We start from the raw sequence: 19,492 nt of genomic DNA on the forward strand, positions 1-19,492 counted from the left end.
CAGAATCTGGCCCAGTTGTTACATGATGCATGACTGTCCTGTTTCCTTTTGCCTAGTTAATGAATCTCAGACAGAAGAGAGGACTAGAATCACTAATTACTTCCATTACCAATGGAAGAATAAGCATGAAAAACAGGAGAGAAAGCTTTATCTGTTCCCTTGTCAAATCCCGGATATTGAATGCTATTCTTCTATAGAACTTCATTTCCTATTCTATGGTATAATTTCACCTTGCTACAAAATTTATCTTCTCAAAGTGTCACTGTTTCTTGTCACTGTTAGGACATGGACAGCAAGGCTGTGAACAGAGAAAATACCTTCAAATACCCTGATTTTTGTCTCGTTTCCACTGTCTTCAGATATTCAAAGTAGTCAAATATAATAGTTTATATACTCTTACACTATTGCTAAAGGAATCTACAGGAGTATTCACCACTCTGGAAAGTAGTCACAGGAAAATGATCAGGGTGGTGGAACAGTCTAAAACCTTCCCATCAAGGAGATAGAAGACGGCAGAGGAGTGATATATTAACAACCTTTTGGGAGTGAACACTATCGTGTAGCAAAAACTTAGCATTTCCTTTTGTGATCTCGGGATACAGAGTATGGAAATTATATGAAGGAAGATTTCTTCTCTCTATAAAAGTGAATTGTACTTAACAATGTAGCCTATGAAACCTGCATGGACTACCTAATGAGATGGTGACTTGCTCATCACCAAACACAGTTCTTCTCAAATATTTGGTAGTTAAGACTTGCAGTAAGAAGAAAACTGGTTTCAAAGTAGACTTCATTTTTCTGTTCCCTCTACATGACATATTTCTCAAATGAATTCTAACCTAAAATACCGATATATCCGTCAGGCTACTTCTCAATATGTATTAATGATAAAACACCAACAAGGAAGCCAACAGACCCGCAGATACTACTTGAAAGCCATTAAAACCATTATTTGAATGGCATCATATATAGTTTGAATGGTGAATGCCTTTCTCAAAGGCCTGTGTACTAAACATTGCATGAACTCAGTGGTGCCACTGGGAGGTAGTGGATCCCCCTTGCCCTGTGTTTCTTCCTCTCCAGTGTCATCGCACTTTGTAGCCCCGATTGGCCTGGCACTTACTATATAAACCAGAGAGGCTTTGAGCTTGTAGCTGTCTTCCTGAATCTGCCTTTTGAGAGCCAAGTTTATAGGTGTGTGCTGCATTTCTTCACCTCTAGAGTTCTCCCAATTGGATTTAGTAAGCCAGAAAAGGAACAGAGTCATTTGCAAACTAGACAGAAGCTGCATGGACAAAATTTTTCATAACTTCCATTTTAGGGAACATATTGTCTCTTTCCTTCATATTGAGTTATAGTCACCTGCATTTTTCATAATCTAATTTATTATCACCTCCATTAATGTCCATAACCTGGGCATTAATATCTTAATAGGTATTCCTATTTATGCAATGTATCCATTTGGTTATATGTATGTATTATCTCATTCAGTTGTCTTAAGTATTATATTTAATTTACTGATTAATAGGTATAAATTCAAGGGTCATGGCAGTTACTCAGAAAACCACTGGAGTAAGAGTCAATTGTGATCATTCTTCAAGCTCCAGCTGTTTCTATACTCACACTTTTTTCTCACGTTCTTGCAACCAGGATCCCATAATCACACAGACATAAATGCTGTTTGATGCATTTTTATGTCATAAGATAAAGCTTAGCTCTGTTGTATCAGAAGCTCAAGATGAAAATACTCCAGAACACAGTTTTACATTGCTTTACAACATGTCAAAAATCCACATTTAATGTGTGTATATGTGTGTGTGGGACCAAACAAACAAACAAACACGACAGCCAAACACTCTGTTATAAAATGTCACTTGAGGGATTTTGCTTGTACTTTATACAATCCTAAGAGAGAATCACAGGATGTAGAAAATGACCTATTCTATCAATCAATACATAGAAGCAGTTCCATATTGCTGACTGAAAACTACTGGTTACCTCCAAGTAACAGGACTGTTTGGAGATCTTTTCTGTTGGAAGGAATGTCTCCATAGGAAATGGTTATCACCTGCAGGCAAGATTCTGCCATTTAAAGTGTTGAAAATATTTCTACACTGTTGTAAGAATTTTGCCCCTAATTCTGCACAATTTGCCAGTTTCATTTAGTGCATTTAGTGTAAACTATTCCTTATATATGGACCTTAGTTCATGAATTATTTGGCTTGTAATAGCTTGCTTTGCACCATCATGGAGACTGGTGTTACTTTTAGTGAGATTGCCTTTTTGCTATTGATCCAGAAAATTGCCCCATTGTTCAGCAAGTCCTCATCGACGTCTGTATCGTGAGAGAACTGGGGAAGAACTGAGACAGACAGAGCTGCAGTAGAGAACTGCACCCAGGACGATGCTTTTCAGGCTTCAGAGTTAGAAGATGGATTGAAGCCAATTAAATACATGTTAGGTAAATGTGAATGTTAACTGAAACAAATCTCTCTCTCTCTCTCTCTCCACACACACACACACACACACACACACACACACACACACACACGCTCGCGTGCACACATGCCATCTAATCTCCTCTTAAAACAAGCAACAAACAAATATATGTTCCATCAGACATGTCAAAATTCTGTTGATATTATTTCTTTTTCTCAGTTAACTGGGTTTCTCATAAGATCATATTTTTGTCTCGACTAATTTCTTCTTGCACTCTGAAAAGCTACAGAGTGCTTATTGACAGAGTAAAAGTCAACAGTTTTACCTAAGTAATCTAGGTAACAAAGGAAAAAAAAAAACAAACCCAAGAATGATGTAATCATTTACCTTGGGCTAGTTCTGAATTTTGCATTCGGATGAAGTTTATTGTTAGATGTTACACTTCAGTAGTGCATTTGTGTTTGTTATCATAGGTGTGCCTGCAAGGTTAGGATGCTATTTGTATTCACTGTGTAGATATGTTTGCTAGGTCATTGTCAGTGCTTATGAGGTGGTTAGTACTGTAATTACTCCAGTTCAAAGTCAGAGAAATTCTACTGTGCTTTTATTAAATACTTTCCTTAAAGCATGGTTCCCACCATTTTAGAACAGCTTAATCTACTACTCAGATTTATGTATGACTGACTGTGTTTGATATAAGACATAAAACACTTTATGTTTGAATAATTCTCGACATACTATCAAAACAAAGTTTTCTTTTACTTGGATGATTGTGTAACCTGTGTGTACCATGGGTTCACCCTGTTGGAGGTTAGTAACATGATTGGAAATTCCTTGACGCATAAAAGTTTTGCCTCATTCAGCCGTAGGTTTTCAAAATACTTTTACTACTCCTAAATGAAACAATCAGATAAGAGTAAAATGTGAGTTAATTAAGTAGGAAAGGGGTCTTGGGTGTCCTTATTTTTTTTTTTTTAAGGTGAGAAAGAACTTTGGATGAAAGAACACTGCTAGCACCAATTCTTCCATTTCCAACATCTTTGAAAATAAAAATGTCTGATTCTGTCCTTGGCTTGTGAAAATAAATGTTGAGAAGCCCATTCCTTATGAATGAAACTTAATTACCCACTAATAATTTCTTGGAAGAGGCAAAAGTTTACTGGGTCTCCAGACACTGGTTAGTATTTGGCTCCCTTGTGCAATCACGCTCACGACCCGCATGAACACCATTGAGCTCCTAGATAATTGGATCAGTGTTCAGAGTTTGATATACTTACCCAGAGAGGATTTGCTTAAAGTGAAAGGCAAAGTTTAAAATGGTAAAAGCAAAAAAGAGTAAATTAGGGAGACTTTTTTTTCAGTTGCTAATTGAATCATTAAAACTGCCATTTGAAACAGGGCAGGTAGTGTCTATTAATTGCCAGCATTAAAAAGAGCCATAAATGTTACAGCACCTCTTTTAGCTGTGAGTGCTGAGAGCTGTTAGCAGAATTTCTCAAATAGAAGACTTTCACAAATGTGTTTGATGAGCATTCACATGCCTTGTACCTGCCTTGTATGGGGCACTGCCTTGGATTTAAAGAAATCTTGAGGAAAATGAGGAGATTGGGGCTTAGCTGACAGCCCAGTCCATAAAGTATTAATTGCATAAGCATGAGGACTTGTGTTGAGAGCCCCCAGCCAGGCAAGATGGCTCATTTCGGTAACTTTCTCCTTGTGGAGGAAGATTCAGGAGGTTGTCACCTTCCTGATGAGTTCCTGGGGCAGTGAAGGACTCTCTTCAAATATAAGTTAGAGAACTCTGGAAAGATGACTCAGTGGGTAAATCACATGCTACCCAAGTGGGAAGCTTGGTGTTCAAACCCCCCCGTACTCACATCTCAATGTCAGGTGGGTGTGCTGAACCATCAGTAACTCCAGTACTTCAAGTATAAATCTGGGGATTCCCAGAACAAGCAGCTTAGGAGACTTGAAGTATCAATGAACTTTGCAGTCAATGGAGAGGCTGCAGAACATCAGTTTCAGGCCTTTAAGCTCACTTAATGCATGTGAACATCCCATACAATTGCACACAGATGAAATTTTATACATACATACATACATACATATATACATATATACATGATGGAGAGCGATTGAAAGAGACACATTTCTGTGACTGTTGACCTGAGCATGACACTCTAACTTGCACAAGTGTTCACTTCCCCCCAACAGAGTATGACAAAAATATAAATCATTAAAAGTTTCAGGTCAACTACATCTAGACTCCTGGAAGCCGAGATGAAGGAGAAATAATTGTCCTTAGAACAACTCTCTGGATACTTGACTGTGCAGGGGAGATGGTATCTAGGTTTTTTAGTTTGTCTGGTCAATAAATAAAAAACAAACAAACAAACAAACAAGCATTTTATGTAGGTCTCATCTATCCATGTACAGATGTGGCATTGCAGAGATCACGGTCAGGTGACCAGTGAACACACAGTGTACAGAGGTGTAGTATTTGTTAGTGATGAAATCATAGTTGGATGTATGAAGTTGATGAGGAGGAGCTTTCTACTGTGACCGGAGTGTTCACAATGATAGCAGGCAATAAAAGCTCGAAAATGGAATCCAGTGCAAGGGAGGGAGGCTATTATTTTTGCTATTTAGTTCCTAGGTCATTCAAGTGTGAAGCAACAGTCAATTTCAAGTTGAAGTACCAGTGCCTTAAGGTCAGAGTCACCATCAACTTAGCAGGTAGCAGGGTTGGTTAGGGTGAACTATTCATCTAGTTCCTGAGAAAGTATGGCCATCTCTTCCACTTTTGCCCATGAGCACAGATTGTGAGCTTTCAGGAAAATTATCTCTGCAATTAAAATGCTAACGCCAGTTACTGGTAAATTATTAAACCTGAATAATTGCCTAACTAAGAACTGTAGACTTTGGGACCATGTACAAAATTAAACTTAAGGACTCTGAAAGGTCATGAAGCTTCTCTGGAATATTTCCCTGTGTTATAATTCTTTTGAGTCTTTACAAATCCCACGTGGGGGGAAGAGCAATAGATGCCTTTTGCAGGCAGAATAGAATGACCAAATATATTTACAACGTAATCATGAAAGCTGTGTGAAGCTCTTAATTTCCTCTGAATCTGGGGAGCAGGCCACATCCCTTACCAAATGAATTAGCCTGCTGGGAGTGCACAACTCTGTAGCTCAATTAGCAGCTCTCCCCTCCCCTAAGAGGCCAGTGATGTCTCAGAGAATCTTTTTCCCAGCGTCTTTTCTATGTCCACCCCTTCAGCTATTCGGAGACATATCAGATTGAGTTCCTCCTCCCTCTGCGTCTTTTGTTGAGAGCCTCTTTTACTCTGATGCCATCTTCTGCTGATGATGTAGGTTGTTTGTCTCCAGAGTCTAATGGGAACGACTGAAGCATTCTTGCAGGTTTAGAAGTTGTCTCTCCTGACTTCTCCTGTCAGTTTCACTTAAGGTGTCATGCAGGCTGGTGCAGAATTAAGGAATAGAGTTAGGAGTGAGAAGCAGGGACCTTAGCAACCCTTTCATTTGGTTTCTCCTTCCTGTCTCTAAGGAGGTAGAAAAGTGTAAACTTTAAACTCTGTTTAGCCCAACTCTTTGCTGAGTTGGTACAGAGATTCAGATTCTATTAAATGTGTTTTGAATATGATTTTTTTTTACTGCTTGTTTGCAGTGTTTATACGTGTGTGTTATGCATGCAGGTCAGAACTCTAAGAAATTGTTAATATTTAGTTTAGTATCAGGTTTAAAGGAAAGCTGTAAGTTCCAAATATAAAAATTGGGATAAGAAAATCACTTTTATTTTGATGTTTTTTATCTTTATTTATTGTCAACTAAATGTGAGAGTCTTCTGATTAGTCCCTTCAATAATCTGAATATACTGTGAGATGAGTAAGCAGCTTATCCATTAGGGAAAAAAAGAGGATCCCATGGAATCCTCTTTGGAATGAATAAGCTTTCCGCAGGGGGAGCAAGAGTGATAATAATTGGGTGTCAGCTGAGACTCAGGTTTAAGGAGATGTCTGGAAGATGGAGACAAACACCTAGGGTACGGTTAGAATAATGATCTCTACTATTGTTAACTATTAATAGGTTTAAGATATTTTTAAAGCTATGCTTGTAAAGAATGGTGTAAATTCTGTACTCCAACCTTCAAAACCAGTGGACTTAAAACCTTAGAATATCTATTATGTAAGACACTTACTTAATGAATTACTCAGTTTGTACATCCTTAGACATTGAAAGAGCAGGGGATAAAGCTAAATTTTATTTAAGTATTCCAAATTTGGCATCAGAAAACTATATTAAGAAGTCATATGTAGGTTACATGTACATGTTGATATTAAAATTGTTTTTAACAATTTGAATTAAATATAGGGAGGTTGTAGATATCATTTCAATGCTTATATTCCTTAACTGACTTCATTCAATGTATCAGTAATATATTGGACTATGACAGAGGTGGGTGGTGCCCCAGTAGGTCACATGGAGCAAGAAGGGAGAATAAAACAAAAGGAAAGATGGAAGACAGAGCTTATTAAACTGTAAAGACAACGGAACTTGGAACATCTTTAGATAAAGAGAAAGATCTACTTCAAGATGCCCAAGGATTAGTGCTGGAGTAGAAATGTGAGACAATTTATAGTTTCCACTTATTATGAAGAAGAAAAAATCTAGTTGAGTTACTGAAGAGGGAAGGCTGATAGCCAAGTCAACTACACACTGCAGTGTGTAGTGTAATCAGTTAGAGTGCATTTTAAAAGGAGTATTTGGAAGCAAAGGATGATCATGACAATGGGATTCCCAAAACTAGTCTTGTGGGTGTTAGTTTCTTTGTTAAAAGTTTTGTTTAAAGCAACCTGACTGTTGGGTGATGGATGAATTGAGTACAGGATCAGAGTCCCATTAATAAGTAGACTATTATAAATTCTGTGTCAGATTAGAGAAGATTGACAGAAAGCATTGCATGTACATCATTTCCTGAGATTACACACACACACACACACACACACACACACACACACACACACACACACACACACACCCGACTACTCAATATCTTTAATTTTGGATAAGTTTGAAGAAAAATAGTGGAATTCTTCTAAAGTCGAGCATACACATAAATCTACAGGGTGAATTGAATTCTAGAGAAGGATTATTTTTGCCTTGATGTCTCTCTCTCTCTGTGCTTTCTACTATCTTTGGAGGACAGTGCTCTATAGTTTAATGGGGCCAATCAAGCATGGAAGGATATTACATCTGTAAGTTGTACACAAAAAATGGGCACCCCAAGGGATATTAATATCATTGGCTAAGCAACTTACATTTTGTCTGAGTGGCCTTATCTGTCTTGACTTTAGCTTTGAAAGAAGGAGAAAATATAAAATCTCCACTGAGAATTGCTTATGGTAGCCTATGCTTGTGTAGAATTTATAATATATGGGCAACCCTGAAATGCTAATCCTAATATTTAGCATTAACCACACTTCCAAGGTCCCAATAAATGGATATGCAAACTTCCCTGAGGAAGTAAAGTATAATTTTACCTTTAAAGTCTCATAATACTTTACTCTGGGTTTATCATCCTAAAGGTATAAACCCTACAAAAGCAGAGTATATTTAATTAATTCTTACAGAAACAGGAGAAGAAAAAATATTATCAGCATTGATTTTATTAATTTGCAAAAAATTAACTGAAACATAAGATAAAGAAGGACATAGATGACATTAGAATCAGTGAACAGTAGTCACAGCTGAGTAAAAGCTAAGGCTAAAGACACTTCATATAATGCTACAAAGAACTGGATGATCCAAGATTCCAGGAGCTATGAAGAATAAAGTGAAAGACACAACATGAATAGACAAAGATGAATAGATCAAACATAGATAGAATCCCTAGGAGACCATAGCAGAAATGTAATACAGTGCACCTTGAACATTTGGTTGGAATTTGGTTGAAGAAATGATTGAGATTTTCTAGAAATTATGAAAGACTATAGTTCTCTGTTCCCAGATTACCAGTGAGAAGCAAAGGAAATAACAACAAGAATAATAAAAAGAAACAAAAAGAATTCAGTGTGTAGTCTTAGGAGAAACTGGAGAACCGCAAGGACAAAAAGTTATTATTCCAGTGCAGGTGCAGTGGAAGTCAGTGGTGGCAAGGAAGGGATGTGAGGAGATTGAGGCAGTGTTTCTGTGGTTAAATTTGTGTGGTTTGTTGATGGGATATGGTCAGGATCTGAGAGGTGAGGATCAGGATTGGCTGCTATAGTTGGGGTTGCTCGTTGGTGGAATATTAGTGAGGAAACATAGGTTTCGGGTTTGTCTCTTTCATATATAGGAGCTTAGCATGTCACTCCTAGCGGATATATGAGAGGCAAAATGAGCCAGCCATTTGCACCGCCCTTCTTTAGACCTAGCTGACCTACTTCTGTGAGGACTGCTTCCATGCCAGATGTTCACATTCAGGCCCTGTAAGGACAAGACATCTAGCCTCTGGAGGGTTATCAAGGAGAATTATGGGACAATAAGAGGACAAGTGGGTTGTCAAGAAGTTCAGCCAGTATGACTTCGAGAGAGCCTGAAGCCAATACTGTGAGTGAAAAGGTGACATTTCCACCCAGGTTTTTTCCTGAGACAGCAGGCAATTGTAGAGAGATTCCCACAAGGCTTTTCCTGTTACTTTGTTTTCAGGCACAATCTTAATCTTGTATTGTTCAAGCTAGTCAGTCACTGTCATTCTCCTTGTTACAGTGATTTTATATATATATATATATATATATATATATATATATATATATATAATTTTTCCCCCTAGATCTTTCTGGTTTTCTCAGAGCCTTTCAAGGACAATGCACATTATAAGCATGGCAAAGGGAAGAAGTTTTTGCTTCAGAGGTTTGTCTTCAGCTTTGAAACAGGAAATAGAGTTCTCCAGACATCTGAGTTGCTCCTTGCAAGACACCATGAATAAAAATAAAATGAAAAAATAAAAAAAATCAATTTGCAAAACCCTATAAGTAATGCTTTCTGCTTCCAAGTGACTGTACTTCCTTGGCTTCTCCTTCATCCTGGAGTAAATCCTTTTCTCCTACACATGGCCTGAAGATTGCTTTCCACAATTCTCTCTCCATTGCTCTTCCTTTCTTCTGAAATTTCTTTACCCCCCCCCCCAATTCAGCCCCTTGCATTTGAACCTAATGTTTGAAAGACTACTTTTCAACTACTGAACAGTGGTGGAGTAGCAGAAAAATTGCTCCTCTTTCTTCAAAATTTTACGTCTTGCATTTCTGTAGTTTATGATACCTTAGAAACAATATGGTCATATTGCTAACCTTGGCTTACCCCATTGTTTTGAATGATGGACTTACACCATTACATTTAACAAATTTATGTCTTTTATCTCCTCTTGGATTTGATAGTTTCTCACTCCATCTTGACCTCCTGACCTTTACAAAAAGATTTGTTTTATTTTGTGTATGAGTCTTTTGCCTGCATGTATGTATGTATGTATGTATGTATGTATGTATGTATGTATGTATGTGTATCATCCAATGCATGGTAACCATGGAGGGTAGAAGACAGCATCAGATCCCCTGGAGCTGGAATTAGTAGTGCTGAGAACCAAATCGTGGTCCTCTGCAAGCGCAGCAAGTGCTCCTAACCACTGGGCATCTCTTCAGCCCCTTGATCTTTGTTTTTGGTGATATATTGATATATTTCCCAGAATGTCCCTTAATGTGAGGTTTTCTCATAGTGAGACTAGGGTCCTAGATTTGGGGGAAGATGATCACAGAGTGTGGAATGACACTGTACAGGGTCATGTCTTACTTACTTTCCAGCTTCTGTGAAGCGATACCATGACCAAGGCAGTTTATAAGATAAAGCATTGAATTGGGTCCTTTTTAGAGTTTCATAGGATAAGTTCATGATCATTATGGCAGGTAGCATGGTGGCAGGCAGGCAGGCATGGCACTAGGTTAGTAGGTGGGAATTTGCATCCTATCCCCAAGTAGGAGGCAGAGAAACAGAAGGGACATGACCTTGACTTATGATGCTTCGAAGCTCACGATCTCCAGTGACAGACCTCCTCCAACAAGGCCAAAACTCTCAATCCTTCGCCAAATAGTGTATCTGTTGTCAATTCTTGATTTTTGTCTAGAATGTACATTTCTTGTTTGAGGGAAGGAGGCAATGGTTAGAGGAAGTATAAAAAAGAGGGGGAAGGGTTATATTGAGGGGTAAAAGGTGATAAGAGTATTGCTGGTTTTAAAACGTGTAGGAAAACATGTGCTTGGTACAGAGAAATGAAGCCCAGTTGAGTGAACCCTGTAGGAGGTATCGGTACACGTGTTTACAGAGATGTAGCAGAAGCTATGGGAGAGTCCTACAGTTTCTACACACTACTTCTGGGAGGCCAGAAGGACGGCATCTGGGGCTCCTTGAAAGAGAAGAATATAGAATCACTGAGGTTTTTAATGAGTAACCCATTAAATTACTGTAGATGAGGAATCTGTGGGCTTTTGGATTGCCTAAGGTCAAAGTTGTTTCTAGCAGACCAGGAATTAGTGCTGAATCCTCCTGATTCCCTGTCTAATTCATATTCCAGGAGGCTGCAGCTGTCTCTCTGTGAGCTGATTCTGATGCTAACAGACTGATGTTTTCTATCCCCCAGGGGAAGTTCACAGCTCTAACTAGAAATCGCCTCCATGGTGTAGAAATGACTCAGAGAGTGATTTAAATGTTAATCTGCTGGCATTTCTCCATGCCAGGGGGAGTAAGGCTGCAGCCTAGGAGGAGGGGCGCCTGTTCTAGGATCTCTAGTCCCTGTTGTTTGGTTAAGTGCCTCTTTTCAATCCTTGAAGACAGGATTAGAAGCTTCTAAGAGATTCTCTATGAAACCCATCCATCCTTCCATCTTGTTTGTGTGGCGTCCAGTTAGTGGCTACCCTGTACATGCTTAGATTGCAGTTTGGAACCGTCCCTTGGAAGCGATCAGTTGTTGCCCTATTGTAGAAATCATTGACTGGTTTCTCTGCCCGATGTCTTGCTTTGTTTTCTCAACCATAGCGAAGGGTTTTCAACACTTAGCTCCTCTAAATCCAAAACTTCACGAGGAAAACACGATGGAACAGCTCAAGATTTGATTCTTTTACTTTCCTCTCCTACAAATGTCCCAGGATTAAGAACACCTCGGTTGTTTGTTTGGAAACTTGTAAGTGCTTATTTACTTTGATGTTATATATACACGGGTGGCGCTTTTATCAGGAAGGGGTATCAAGTCTTAACCCTGCTTTGAGTTTGTGAATGAAGTAAAAACTATCAACTAAATGTGGCAATGATCTTGAGTTTAGCAGCTCATATACTTTTGTAAAAGATAAGAAAGCACTGAAAAAAACACTTTGAAAATTACCCCCCTTTTAAAGTTTTACTAATATTTTGCTCGTGTTATCTATATGCAATCTTATGAAAACTTAAGTGCTTACAAACATATTACATGTTTCTTAATCATAGTTTGTCTCTTATACAATAACTTGGTATTTTACATGCTAATAAAATATTTTTGTATGCAGGTGTGTGTGTTCACATATGTGTATGATGCTAATGTATATGAATGAATGTACATTTGTAGAGGCCAGAGATTTATGTCAGATGTCTTCCTTGATCATGGTTTATGTATGTATTTATGTATGTATTTATGTATGTATTGAGACAGACTTGAACCCAGAACTTTCTGATTTGGCTGACTTCGTTAGCTAGCTTGTCTCTACCTGTGGAATTCTGGGATAGTAAGGAGGCCCCGTATTCCTGCCCAACATTGATGTGTGTGCTGGGGAGGCAAACTCTGTTCCTCACATCTGCATATCAAGTGTTCTACACACTGGGCAATCTTCTCAGTCCCACTAATAAAATATTAAAATTCTACTTTAATTATTGTGTTAATTATATGACCCCATGTAATTTTCTTATGAGATTTTTTTCTCTTATGTTTTATTATTTTAATACTTTCCAGTTATATACAAATAGCTGTATAAATAGCTTTTCTTAATCATATTTTTTTCTGGATTTATATATATTTTTTAATTGGTAAAGTTACATAGAGCTAGAACTAAATGCTGTTCCTTTGTCTTAGGGCGTTGAGTTGACCAGGTCTTGAAGAAGGCACAGCTTCCAAATATCCCCAAAATATATATAGGCAGTTCCTAATTCATGGCATTTTGAATGAGTGGTTTTGACTTTATGATTCCATGAAAGCCATAGCCATTCAGCAGAAGCCATGCTTTGGCTTGTGAATTTTGAATTTTTTCCCTGGCTAGCACTCTTTGGTCTGATACTTATTTGCAGTGCTGGGTTGCTTCCAATCTGCCATTTGTTCACAGGAAGAAATAACTGACTCTCCACAGTGCACTGGGTTGCACTGATGTTTGGAAGAGTAGGTTTATTAAACTGCTTTTGGCTTGCAATATTTTCAATTTATGATGGGTCGATAAGAACAAATCTTCATTGTATGTTGAGAAGCATCTGTACCTGGATTTTCAAAGTGATTCTCCAAGGCTTTAATTACTAAGATTTAGAAAAATAATATATATATTTCATCTTTTCAATTGCTTCTCTCTTCCGTCAAAGAAATTCTGTAATAATTTACATCTATGTTCATCACAGCATAGGTGATGAAGTATGTCCTTATTCCATGTCTGTCTTTTTTACAAATTGATTAAATTGATACACTAGCTCATACAAGAACAGCATCTGCTGCGTCAAGAATCTTGGTTTTCAGAGAGGATTAAGTGACTTATTTACTCTATTCGTTTACACAAAACATATTGCTTTTCTAAATTTAAATTAGTTTATTCTCAAAGCACCTTGTGTGTGTGTGTGTATATATATATATATATATATATATATATATATATATATATATATATGGTTGTGTGTATGTTTAAAATGGTAGGCTAATATTATAAAAAGACATTTAATAAATTTTCAAAGGAGAATTGGGAAATAAGCCCAACACTTAAACTGAGCAAGAAAGGAACCCTCAGTGAGATGGACCAGTGGATAAAGGCACTTGTCACCAAGACTGACAACTTGAGTTCAAGCTTCAGGACCTACATGGTGAAAAGAAAGAACCAACTATGGCGTGTACATGTATATGTATATGCACACACATAGACAGACAGACAGACAGACAGACAGACAGACAGATAGATACATAGATAGATAGATAGATAGATAGATAGATAGATAGATAGATAGATAGATAGATAGAATAAATATAAAAAAGAAAGAAGAACACTCTTTGAGGCAAGATAATCAGGTTTGGAGTAATTTCTATAAATGATACTGAAAATTTTATGATTTGTCTAAAATGCTGTCTTCTGATGTATTCTGGGCCAAACCCTCAATAACTATATAGGTCATAAGTGTGTAGGTTTTTAAAAAATTACTATTTCTTACAAGGTGGAATATGTGGTCTCATGTACCTTCCTGAATTAAGTATCATCTCTGGCAAGGGTTCCTAGAGTTTGAAGGTCAGGACTGGTTCTCTTTATCTGACCTTGCCCTGTTCAGCCCAGAAGTTATTCTTCTTGTCCATGTTGCTCTATCCTATGGTCTGACACAAACAATGTATAGAAGTTATTGCATGAATAATGGAAGAAAAATCGGCAAGTGAATGGAACTATGTAAATAACAACATGAAAAAACCTAATCCCTTTGTTCTTTAGAAGACCTTGTCTTTCAAGTTCATGTAATAGTATAATTTTTCAAGAAATTAACTTATATGGTTCAAAAGATAGGAAGACCTTTTGATATACTTAAATATTATGTATTAAAAATGTCAGAATGCAAAAGTGTATATATTATCATAACCTATCATAAGTTTATTAATTATGTGCATATGTGTGTATATAAGTATGTGTATATGTGTCAGTATGTGTAGGTGTGTAAGGGGGTTTGGGTTGTTGGTGTTACATGTGAAGGTGAGAGATTAGTCTTAGGGTAGGTTATATGGTCAGTGAGTACCAAGGGCATGTCTGTCTTAGCCTCTCTAGCTCTGAGATTACAAGACTAGGATTCCATGTTTGACATTTTTAGGTGAGTTCTGGAGGTTAAACTCAGGTTCTCATTTTTGCATAACAAGCACTTTACAAATGCAAAAGTGTATGAATTATCATAAACTATCATAAGCTTACTTAATATGCGTGTGTGTGTAATGGGGTGTGTATGAGTAAGTATATGTGGGTGTGTAAGGGGGTATGGGTTGTTGGTGTTACATGTGTTACAATTTTGAGCTGTTTCTCTAGTCCTAGAAGAATAATTATTAAATTAAGGGCAAAAGATGTAGATATATTTAGAGTTGTAGATTTGATTCTCAGCAATATTAGTTTTGCATAAGAGAACTATAATAGCCTCCTAGAGAACCTTTAACATTAGACAATCGTCTTGGAAACAGTTACTCACCCAGAAATTAGATCAAGGAAAACTGGGTTTTGACTGTGTCTTCGATCATTTCTAAATTCCTTAAGGTCTCAGTTTTCTTATTTGGAAGCCAAATATAGTGGTAAAATCTTAACTAGCCACAGTTCTGAGATAAAATGAAATTATTGTACTAAAAAACTATGATATCTGTAAATGTCATAGAATTATAACACAACTATTAATCATAAGGTCCCCAGACAGGGCAGGTTGGAAGTATTCATTTCTTATCAAGAGAAAACAAAAGAACAGGTCTGTCCAACCTACATGTCCTCGTGTGTGAGAACAGCAGCACACATACACCTTGGAAGGAAAAATCATTGATTTAATGGACCATATATTTGGCATTCTGTTTTGTCTTGGCCATTGTTTCCATTCCGAATCTACCAGAAATTTGAGGTTAAGTAGTTATCCAGGAAGAAAGCAATCAAAGTTTTTCCACACATTTAAAAATAGTGAAGAAATATAAAACCCAGGGATATAAAGAGAAAGTGGAAGATGGAAACGAACTCTATTTTCTGTTAAATAGTGCACAGAATCTGTTTGAAGTGTATGTGTTTGGGAGGGCAGGGAAGAGGGAGGCAATGAAAGGAGAAATAAGAGCACATTGGCTTTTGATTGCTGGGGATAAAATAGAGCTATTTAATCGCCAGATTGCCCTCACACTGTGTACATCTATTGTGCTGTGCTAGAACCTAGGAGGCATTGCTGTGGTACCTGTTAATTTCAGCGCAGTGTGATATCCCATCCCCCTTCCCCCTCCCCTTTACTTAAAGGGAATAGTTAGTTCAATTGATGCACATTTTACTGAATCCACAAATCAATAAACCTCTTGGAAAGAAGTAAAGTGTGAATCTTTCTGCATGGTCTCCTGATAGGAGAAACAAAAAGAGGCAATAAGATCTGAAATTCCCAACTGGGAGTTAAGCCTGTTTTCACTTGTCTGGCTCAGCAGATGACGTCATTTAGTGATGGCTGATGAATGCTATCTTTATAACCCCTTTACTGTAGGCCTTTCAGTCTTTCAGCTGGGTGTCTATGGACTGGTTTACAATTTCATGTTGTTTCTTGAGAGCTGGTAGAGCATGGAGTTTTCCTTGTAGTGGAACAGGACAGGGCAACAAAGCAGGTGGAACCTATCCAGCTGTGGGTTTTGAAATATGAAGCAGTCTGCTGGGTAAGGCGTCAGATCACATGAGATGTTGACCTTTGGACACAGTCCAAACCACAGTCTGTAACTAGTCACAGGGCCCAGAACTGGGGATAAGCCACAGGGCCCCAGAATTAGGCTTCAAGGTAGTAATCCACTTTATCATCCAGGGATTTTGATTGGAAACAGCAGAAACATATGCTGCCTATTGGAAGCAACAAAAGGATTTACTGTAAGGTTACTGTGGACTTGTAGATGGATTGGAGGATGAGAAACACAGTTTGAAAAAAAAAAGGGAGCAGTTTCATACATTAAAAACCCTCAGTGGATTAAAAACTTAAATGTAGAAGGGAAAACTATAACATGTTGGATGATGTAGCAGGAAAATGTCTTCATGAAATCACAACTGGGAAGGATTTCCTTACCAGACACCCAAAATATCATTCATAAAGAAAAGGCCATACTATTTTACTAATAAATTAAAATAAAATTCCATATTCAAAGAATTCTACGTGATTAAAACAACAGAGTAGGAAATGTTATTTGGTACACTTTGCAACCAATGACTGAGATCCAATATGTAGAAGGAGCTGCTACAATTATGTAATATGGAAGAAGTTGTATAATGCAATAGACACACATAAAAGAATGGAATAGGCATTAGACAAAAGAGGAATCTGAAGGGATGATAGATAAAAGAAAATGTCCAGCCTCATTAGCATCAAAGTGAGATTAAACCACAATGATTAGCTAGTGACTTCTCATGGGGCTGATGGATGCTAACAAATGAGACAATGTAGAGCAGAGATGTGGAGGTCCCCATTCCATGGCTGGGAGCAACAGATTTGTGCATGAGCTAGGTGAACTCTTTGTCAGTTTTTCCTAGACACTAAACACACATGTCATATGACCCAGAAATTCCTATGATAGGGATTGATTAATAAAACAAGATGAATCCATAACAGGGCTCCAGAATATATTATGATGGCCTAAAAGCTGTTGCAAAGGCAGATATTTGCATGTCTACAATTCTTCCAAAGACAACTTCCCGAAAGACCTCAACAAAAGAATGTAGTTCTCATAACTTCCTTCTAGGGAGCAACCAGGGAAGATGGACCCTGATAACTAGAGATGGAAATCTCCATATCCTACCTAAATAGTGGTTACAAACTATCGTATCTTTCATTTCTTATCTCTTTACATTTCTTAAAAGATATTTGTTTTTTTTTTTATCAATGCCCTTCTCTCTTCTTTATCAAGATTATATTTGCCTCAAATCCTAACTACCTTGTTTTTAGAGATTCTACAGGATGCACACGTGTGTGTGTGTGTGTGTGTGTGTGTGTGTGTTTATAAGTAATGCAGAAGTATATGCACACACATGTACGTAGGTGTCACATATGTGTGTCTGCATGGAGGCCTCAGAGGTTTGAGATCCCTCAAAGCTGTAATTACAGGTGTTTGGCTTGCCATGTTTTTGCTGAAATTCAAATTTGGTCCCAGTGATTGCACAGAAAGCATCAACCACTGGTTCATCTCTCCAATACCCAATTCCCCTGTTCAGTTATATGTTATCATTCCTGTAGTATTTACATGAGAGAAGATACTGCAGACTGATCTGTGGCACACGTGAAGGCTCCTGGGATACATGTACATATGTCCCTGAGTCAGAAATGAGACTTTGTGACTTGGTTGGTAATCCTAGGACTTGGGACTTTTTAACTGTAGTCCATCACTTTAGAACTTAAACTTCTTGCCATAAACCACCAGCTTGTGCTTTGTGCTCTGAGGGAACACTTAATGAATCTCTACAGCTTCTTTCTAAGCCTTGTAGTTGCAACTCTATAACACAGCAAGCAAATAGAAGGGACTTGCTAAATCAACCTTTATCTTCTCATGAAATTTCAAATGACTGTCATTCAGATCTTACTGTTGACCAAGATCAATTGAAATACCAGGCTGTATATAATAAGAGTCAAACAACTTTTAGGTTGACAAAGTTCAGAGAACTCAATCTTGGGGAAGTTTGATTCTGACATCTGATTTTAATTTTTTTTTTCCCCACTGGGTGAGACTGTGTCATTGTTTGTACATAATCTCTCTTCTGTCTGTCTGTCTGTCTGTCTACACACACACACACACACACACACACACACACACACACACACACGGTTCTATTCCCACAAGCCACATAGTAGTTCACAATTCCATTCTAGAGGATCTGATTCCTTCTTATGGCCTCTGGATGCATATGTACATACATATGGTGCACAGACATACATGCAGACAATTATATATATATGGAAGTTCTGCACATGTATGAAACCTTGAGACAAAGGTATCATATTTATTTTATTATAGACTCATAGAGATCTGGAGATAACCAGTTAGCGTCATGAGTAGCCATGAGCTTTAGAGGTTATCTGAAGCTAGAATGGGAAGTGCTAATGACTAATGAGCCAACAACTCTCAAATACAAATATTGTTACTTTACTTGCCTCCTCCTTGTAATCCTCCTCTTCCTCATCCCCCTTATCCTCCTCCTTCTGACAGAGCCTTGTGTAGTGTAGGCTGAACTTGATATCTCCGTGAATCTGCCTTGAACTCCCGATCCTACCCACTTCTGCCTCCCATGTTCTGGGATTATATATGTGCTACCATGCTGGCTTTACTTACTGTCTTTTTGTTTCACACTTATCACAAATTATTTGATCTGATATGTTTAATAAGCCTTTTGGTTATTCAGCACCACATAGAATGTCTTCAAAGTTTTATCTATATTTAATAAGTTATATACTCCTTCATCCTGTAGAAATGAATATTCTCAAAAGCAAAATCATGTCACACATCTAATTGACAGATTTAATATGTGTCCACTTCATCTGTGCCCAGACATGTAAGGCCAGGGAGTACATAACCCATAAACCCTTTGGGTGAGGAAGTACTGCTATCCAACATGAATTCTTATCAAAAAGAAGTTAGCTATGAAGGAGATCAAAGTATAAAAAGGAAGAGAAGATTTTACACTAGGCAGCACCCACCCACCACATATCTGTAAAAGGGACGTTTGTAGGAGAGCAGTCTTAAGAATAAAGTTAAAAAAAGGGGGGGTATTAGAAATGAGTCACTGAGTCTGTGCTGCATTTGCAGCAGGCAGGGTTTGAGTCTGAGTTAAACAAAATGGAATAGAATATTGAAATACAAATTTGAGATCAGGAGCACTACATGCATACCATTTGGAACACACAGCTTTGCTTCTGTTGGGTGATCAATTGTCTCAAAGCACAAGGAGTAGAAAGACTGCCAGAAAAACCACAGAAGTGGATGCTCACAGTCAGCTATTGGATGGAACACAGGGCCCCCAATGGAGGAGCTAGAGAAAGTACCCAAGGAGCTGAAGGGGGCTGCA

At 37.8% G+C, this 19,492-nt stretch overlaps 1 long non-coding RNA gene across 1 annotated transcript in view; it reads left to right on the plus strand.

The window, feature by feature from the left end:
• Positions 1 to 11,556: 11,556 nt before the first annotated feature.
• The window catches only part of LOC115064410, a 49,551-nt gene continuing 41,615 nt past the window's right edge, over positions 11,557 to 19,492 (plus strand). The window contains exon 1 of the long non-coding RNA XR_003844251.1: positions 11,557 to 11,670. This is a non-coding gene — a long non-coding RNA (uncharacterized LOC115064410). The remainder of the gene's footprint in view (positions 11,671 to 19,492) is intronic.

This window comes from Mus pahari, chromosome 7, assembly GCF_900095145.1.
Source record: "Mus pahari chromosome 7, PAHARI_EIJ_v1.1, whole genome shotgun sequence".
In the NCBI taxonomy this organism is placed as follows: domain Eukaryota; kingdom Metazoa; phylum Chordata; class Mammalia; order Rodentia; family Muridae; genus Mus; species Mus pahari.